At 35.8% G+C, this 7,656-nt stretch overlaps 1 long non-coding RNA gene and 1 pseudogene across 2 annotated transcripts; one reads left to right on the top strand and one right to left on the bottom strand.

Annotated features, from left to right (window-relative positions):
• Positions 1-664: 664 nt before the first annotated feature.
• Positions 665-3,742, bottom strand: LOC128034746 (pentatricopeptide repeat-containing protein At5g15010, mitochondrial-like; annotated as a pseudogene).
• A 714-nt stretch (positions 3,743-4,456) lies between these two features.
• LOC105804546 (uncharacterized) lies at positions 4,457-6,761 on the top strand. 2 transcript variants are annotated; one of them, XR_001137020.2, is made up of 4 exons: positions 4,457-4,797; positions 5,076-5,244; positions 5,363-5,424; positions 5,507-6,757. It is a non-coding gene; the product is annotated as an uncharacterized LOC105804546 (long non-coding RNA). The 2 variants fall into 2 exon arrangements; XR_008190862.1 differs by having other exon boundaries at positions 4,459-5,244; positions 5,507-6,761.
• Positions 6,762-7,656: the final 895 nt, after the last annotated feature.

Here is a 7,656-nt window from a genome sequence, read left to right as displayed (position 1 = left end):
TGAGATTAAAGGGTTGCCCCATACTAATAAGAGATGTTGCAATATTCTAACTTGCCTCATAAGAGTTAAAAAATCCCACCACTGGTTGTGTATAAAGTAATATTCTGATGCCAAATCACCACCAAGAATGATCACTGGCCAAATCTTTGAAACGATTAGCAGTCCAGTTTACCAATTAGCAAGAGATAAAGACATTTTATTTAAAAAAGAAACCAGGAACGCCAAGAAGTCAATCACGCCTATATTACTCGGATTTGGGTGTGAATCTCAGATATGGGTATGCATTCCACATGGGTGTGGTTAGTTTTTCTAAGTTTTTTCATGTATTTGAAGGATCCTCAGAGGTCATATCCCCATATCCGTGTGTCAGAAACGAATGACAGACACAGGTACTTCATGAAAAATGAAGAGTCCGAGCAATATAGAATCAGGCGATACAAAAATGTTGTTGTATCTTTTTAGTTGTTCATCATCGTAGTCCACAAATCTCCTTAAAGTATCTATTCCTACATCTTATTCCTAAAATATTGATGTTTCGGAGTTTTTAAAGGTATTCTTTAATATTCAGTAAAATTTTAGAAGCACGAGATCAGAATTGAGGTCCCAGATGAAAACAGAGTATTGTCACAAGATGGAAGTGTAAGTTAGTAAAAGATCACGTCCATTCATAAATTGGCATATAATTTCGTTTTACATATCATCTTGATTTTCAGGTACAACCAGTGGATTCACAAATGGTAGAATTGACATCTATATCTTATCTATCAAAGCTCTCTACTGATTGGTAAAGTAAGGTTACAATGTAAACAAACACAACAATATATCTGATTCTCAATAGGAGAGCTATAGCTAACATAGAATCACAGTTTCATGAATTTCAGTCAGTTGATGCTGAAACAAAACTAATTTTATGAATATTTCCACTCCCATAATGACTGTTTAGGTACACAGAACAGATCCTGGCCACATAGCATATAAGACAATAGGATCATCAAAAATCTAATAGCTCATCTCGAAAAAGGTTTCTTCATCTATATTCCCTTTTTACCTCAGATATCTCTGAAATTATATTAATTCAAAGATATCATAGAGATACTGAACTATGTACAGTAGGCATCTCATGGATCCTGCAGAGTTGCTACTATATACAATGTTTAGTACAAAGAATTTCACAAGTTGTAGAGATCTTTCACACTGATCATAGTTCCAAGTTAAAAAGCTGTGCAACCTTCCATCGTAGTTCTAATTTCCGCACCACCAATACTTTCAGAAACATTTTCTTTCAAGGCCAAACAAAATGACAAAAAGATATATAGGTCTAATTGCCTGTCTCATGCTATATCATCAAACATAAAATATGTAAATGCAACTCAAATTAGTGCCAAGAATGTCTTACAGAAAGTTGAACTACTAGGAGCAGTATGATCAGCAAGGCAGTGATGAGCTCACAATAAAGAGTGCAAACAATTGAAGCTTGGTACTCGTGGAGAAAATATTGCAAAGTAGAGCTAAGATATGTAGAGAACAGTATCTATTTCTTCTTTTGTCAGGAGCAATAGTTTTACTAGCCCTCTTTCTCTATGCCCATAAGACTAAGTTGCCAAATCTTGTACATTAGCTACACGAAAATAATCATTCAAACCAGGTCAGGTATGGTTTTCGATCCAGAAAAGTTGTGATGAGCAGCACAATTTCATGTCGACAGATAGATGCTATTCACGGGTACCCCTCAATTGATTTGATGCAAGTTTAGAGTTGGTTATTCATGATTCAGATAGCATGTTCTCAACCACAATATTAGATAGTATTATCAAATAGTATGATTGTTGGTGATATCATGCAGACCTATTGCTGCCGAAATGAAAAGCCTCTTTCTCAGACAACTGTTTTGGCTTTGGTTGCTTGAGAAAATCTTTCTCTGATCAAATTACTTAGTTTCAACTCTGATCTGGTTGTCCAACTGATTATTGTGCAATTGATTGCTCTTAAAATCAACCATCTTTTGCCCTGCAAATTGCTTACCAGAAACTTAAGCATTAAGCCTCATCTATCTTTAGTTCAGGCAGTAACTGTTTTTACTTTTTCCTTCATCTCCACGAACCTGTATGCTTCATCCAGCTTTCCATTTAAAACTAGCCCACGAATCAAACACGATATATGAGCTACAACCATCACCGCCAACCCCCCCCCCCCCTTTTCAGTCATTTCATTCCATTACCTGAAGACATTATCAAAGTGGCACCACTGACTATAATTTCTATCATCATGATATAGGTATCATTGGTTGGTTGACATCCCATCTGTTTCATCTTCTCAAAGAACTCAAACAATTCTTCCTTATTTCTTAGAATACAAAAGAAAGCACAATAAGTCAGAATTGTAGGTTAGAGGTCACCCTTCAACATCTTGTCAAAGACCTGCCTAGCATTGTCTATCTTTGGGGCTGTGCGTAGAGGCTCAATCAGTGAATTAAAAGTATCAACAGTTGGAAAAATACCCTTATCTTGCACAGATTTCAGGAGACTAATAGCTTCTTATACATGCCTGGCATATGCATGTGACTGGATTACCGCATTGTAAACCTTCCTATCTGGTTCAACCCCCATTCATTTCGTGTGGCTGAAGAGCTCAAGTACCTTGTTAAGATCACAAGCTTTTGAGTAGCAGGATATGACACTTTTTTATGAATCAACATCATGTTAAAAACCTCTCTTGCTCATCTCCTTCCCAACCATCTCTGCCTCATCTGGACTACCAGTCAAATCATGGTATCTATTCAATACTTCAATATGATATTATAACTTAAGGTATCAAACGGGAAGGCATCCTTGTTACAAAACATCAGATGGTTAAACTCAAGAGAGTCGAGTGTCGCAAGAACAGGGCCTTCTCACCCTTTTCTCTCTCATTTCATCAACCAATGTTGATGCAGTATCAAGCTTCCTCAATTTCCCAATAATAGCAATCATTGAATGATGTTCACGCAATGACTGAGCATAATCCGGCTGTTTCCCAGCCAATAAAAATAATGTAAACAACACTTCCCAATCCTTTAGAACCCAAGAAAACACCTCCGCCACCAACTCAGAGAAACCTTACACCCCATTGCTGTTTCAACATCTACCTGTTCCAAGTATCACTTCCATAAGTTTCTTAACGTCCTGAACTGCACGTTTATTGCTTAAACTCAATCCATTTAAGCGATTGCCATCAAAATCATCAACCATCATCATTATGATTATCACTATTTCCATCAAATGTCTAAACCTTTGGTTTACTTGTGAAATCAATACTTGAAGTAGAAAAAGAAAGCTAACAGAAACGGGGAGCGAAACTTCAAAGGGTTGGTTACAACTATCGTTCTCTTTGTAGTTCCACCCTGTTTCAAAGATGGGAATTTGAGACTGAGTGGTTTCAAGCGGGTATTTGCCGAACTGAAACAGCATAAATCTTTTACCTTGTAAACCTGATTCCCCGCATTTCTAGATTGCATAGGAAGTGTTTGACGAAAAGACTGAACAAAAAGAAAACTGCCAAGTCTGTGAGTAAAAGATGAGAACAATATATTTGTACCGACTGTTTCAACAATTTAACTCCGGAAGTGAAATAAAATTCGGTTGCTTTGAATCAAACTTGTTTTCGTTTTTCTGAGCCCGCCACTTTCCTTTTAATCTGTGTTTTGCATCATATATTCTTAGATGAGGACTCACATCTCGACACCCGGGCCAAGGTATTCGTTCATGTTTACCCTAATAAATGTTAAAAGTCTTCTACAATTTTAAATATTTGGTTAAAATATGTTCTAGGTCCATATACTTTTTATACATTTGAAATTTAATCTCTCTACTTTTTATCTCAATGAATTTAGTCCATTTACTTTACAAATTTAAAAAATGCAAGTTCAAATTTAATGTTTTTTCATTAAATTCAAATTCATTACAAGGTCATTTTTTATTACATGATATTTTTTTATTTTACAATGTTGCACCAATAAAATTTAAATATACAAAAAATACAAAGTTTGGAGCATTTTTTATACAACTCCTAAACTTATTAAGGGAATTCTTACGATGCAATTTTAAATACTTAAAATAATGTAGTTTTTTAGGAAGTAATAATGTTAGTAAATAGTAATGTTTTATTGTTTAAAAAAGTCAAGTAATTAAAAATGTAATTACAGGTGATTAGCTAAAGATATAACTTTATATAAGAAAAATAAAGCATTAGAAGAATGTGACTGTCTCCAGATTGTTGAATTAGCCCTACTCTAATAATTGGCCTTGGTTCGAAATATGAAGGATCTATGTGAGCGCAGTTGAGATGTTCAAATAGCAGAGATTTGTAGGTATTTGAAACTCCGCTACTAGGAACTAGGCATCTTTTTTTTTTTTTTTTTGAAAAATTCAACTGAGATAAAAAAGAAAAAAAGCCAAATAGGCTTAAAAGTCCAGTTTTAACCAACCTAAAACAAATCCTAAGAAATAGACAAATCAGGCCCTCAATGTAATGGCCCATAAATCAAAAGAAACCTAATAAGGTTGGCCTTAAGAAAATAAAAACAAACTAACGGTAAAGTAAAAGAAAGCTTCTAGAAATCTCAGTTGAACAGGAAACAGCTGGCCTCCATTATCTTTTCATTTCCCATCACCGACACAGCCATTAATATTAGTAGATTTCCCCAAATCTTTTAACCTTCTGCTTCTCCTTTCAACAGTCGTCTCTTTTCTCTCAATTTTGATATCTTGGACGTTCCCTCTCCACTGCTCGACGGACGATATTCGGAACCGCCCCAACCAGGTAATGTCCTTCTCCCTTCTTTAAGGCTTCTGTTGCAACCAAATGAGCATACGTATTTTCTGTTCTGGGAATATGACAAAAGCCGATACTGTTAAAAATTATTTTTATTTCTTGGATATCTTTTATGATAGCTCCGATGGTCGATCTGTCTTGTTCTGAGCTTTGACACTTTTTGATAATCATTTTCGAATCTCCTATTATTTGTAAGTCTTTGAGCCCCATAGACCTTCCTAACTCTAAGGCTTGTAACCCTGCATGTGCCTCTGCCGCGAATGGAGTTGCTATGTTGGTATGGATTACTGATTTTGAAGCCAAAATCTCCCCTCCCTCACCTCGAACAATCAAACCTGAAGCAGATCTTGCATGTTGCTGATCGAAAGCTGCATCAAAGAAGACTGACACACTCGTTCTTCTTTCTTCAGTTCTCGGACCACCATTTCCTGCCAAGTTAAGTTTCCTCTCCTCGATTCCTTTTAACTCTGAGATAAAATCTGAGATTTTAAAAGAGATGTCTCTACTTGTTGTTTGTCTGTTTTCATATATAAATTTGTTCCTGCTTGTCCAGATTACCAAAGCCCATAACAGAAAAGTCGGCACTGTTCATTTGACCCTAGACTAAAAACCCATGTAAGCCAGTTCCATAAACTATCCTGAGTATTATTGAGTAGCCAAGATAACTGTAAAAGTCTCCAAACTTCTATTGTTGTAGGACATCTACGAAAGATATGATTACAATCATCCTCTTCTTGGTTGCATCGAGGACACTGGGCATCAGCAACTATACGTTTAATCTTCAGATTAGCAAAAGTAGGAATGTAATTCCAAGAGATTCCCCATATTGTAATTTTGACTTTCGAGGGGATTTGTAAATTCCATAGCTTTTTGTAAAAGGCTTTAGTTTCAGTTTGTAAATTAATAGGATTTTGAGTACCCTCCTGTAATAGTTTGTAGGTGCTTCTAACCGAAAATTTGCCAGATGATTCTCCTATCCAGACTTGGAAGTCTTCATTTGCTGACATTGCCAAAGGAATCTGCAAAATCTTTTTAGCAACTTCCTTATTGAAGGTATTAATAACTATATCATCTTTCCACTTTCTTCTATCTGCATCAATCAAGTCCGATACTAATGAAATATTTCCATCTCTCTGTTGATTTTGCAATCTGTCTTCTTCACTGCCCAAAATCCAGAGGTCCTTCCAAACAGAAATACGATCCCCCTTACCAACCCTCTAGCAAAGTCCTCCTTCCAAAATACCTTTTGCCGACCAGATACTCTTCCAGGTAAGCGAAGGTAAATTCCCTAATTGAGCAGTTAGAAAACACGCATTCAGATAATATTTAGCTTTCAATACTCGAGCTAGCAAAGAATCTGGAAAATTAATAAGATACCAGCCCTGTTTAGCTAATAATGCAATATTAAATTTATCGAGTTTTCTAAAGCCAAGACCACCTGCTTTTTTCAAGACACACACATCCTTCCACGCACACCAATGAATCCCCTTTTTCCCCAATTTTTCCCCCACCATAATTTAGCTATTATACCTTCCAACTCGTTACATAAAGACTTAGGAAGTAAGAAACACGCCATAGAATAAGTTGGAATAGACTGTAGTACTGCTTTAATGAAAACCTCTTTTCCACCTTGAGAAAGATACTTGACACTCCAATTATCAATTCTTTGTTTTAATCTGTCCTTCAAACTTTGAAAAGCTGCCTTCTTGCCTCTATCCACTAAATTTGGAAGTCCTAAATACCTTTCTGGATTATTTGAACTGCGAACAAGCATCCGAGCAATTACCCTTTTTCCTTCCTCCTGCGTATTTGTACTAAAAAAGATTGTGGATTTATTGTAATTAACACATTGGCCCAAACTTAGCTCGTATTCCTTTAAAATACTCTTCAAGACAGTAGCACCTCTCTCTGTGGCTTCTCCAAACAGAATGCAATCATCCGTAAATAACAAATGTGAAATCTGCAAACCATTTCTACTAGCCTTTACTCCTCAAATTAAATTTCCTTCCGTTGCTTACCTTAGAAGACTAGAAAGTCCCTCTCCACAAAAAAAAATAAAAATGGGCTTAACGGATCTCCTTGTCTAAGGCCTCTAGACGGGAAAAATCTTTTTCCAATGACACCATTAAGAACCACTGAATATGATACTGTTGAAACACATTTCATCAACATTTCAACCCACTCGGAATCAAACCCTAATTTCTTCATTATTTTTCAATAAATCCCTATTCAACTATATCATATGCTTTACTCATGTCTAGTTTTACTGCCATAAGCCCTTTTTCCCTAATCTTTTATTCTTCAAAGTGTAAAGAATTTCATAAGCTAATAAAATATTATCATTAATTAGTCTCCCAGGAACAAAAGCACTTTTAGCTAAGTCAATACATCTATTAATCACAAGACGGAGACGATTTGCAATAACTTTAGCCAACAATTTATAAAGCACATTACATAAATTGATTGGCCTAAAATTGGTAATGTTCAAAGGATTAGGGATTTTAGGAATTAACACTATAGTCGTTTTGTTTATTGAACTGACATCCATACCTCCATTCAGTAGATTAAGACAAAACGATGTGACTTCATTGCCAATAATTGACCAGCATTTTTGATAGAATAATACCGGAAATCCATCCTCTCCTGGTGCTTTTGTTGGGCCTAATTCTGCAAGTGCCTCAGAGATTTATTCTTTTGTGTACCTTGCCTTCAGTTTCGAATTGTCCTCATCAAAAAGGCATTACTTAATTCCTGCCAAAATTCTGTCATAATTTCCCCTCCTCCCAGCCGAAAATAGCTTTTGGAAATACAACCTGGTGATATCCTCCATTTCTAAAATATCTTCTG

This window comes from Gossypium raimondii, chromosome 11, assembly GCF_025698545.1.
Source record: "Gossypium raimondii isolate GPD5lz chromosome 11, ASM2569854v1, whole genome shotgun sequence".
NCBI lineage: Eukaryota > Viridiplantae > Streptophyta > Magnoliopsida > Malvales > Malvaceae > Gossypium > Gossypium raimondii.
The sequence above is the reverse complement of the archived record's forward strand: the minus strand, read 5'-3'. Positions and strand labels throughout refer to the sequence as shown.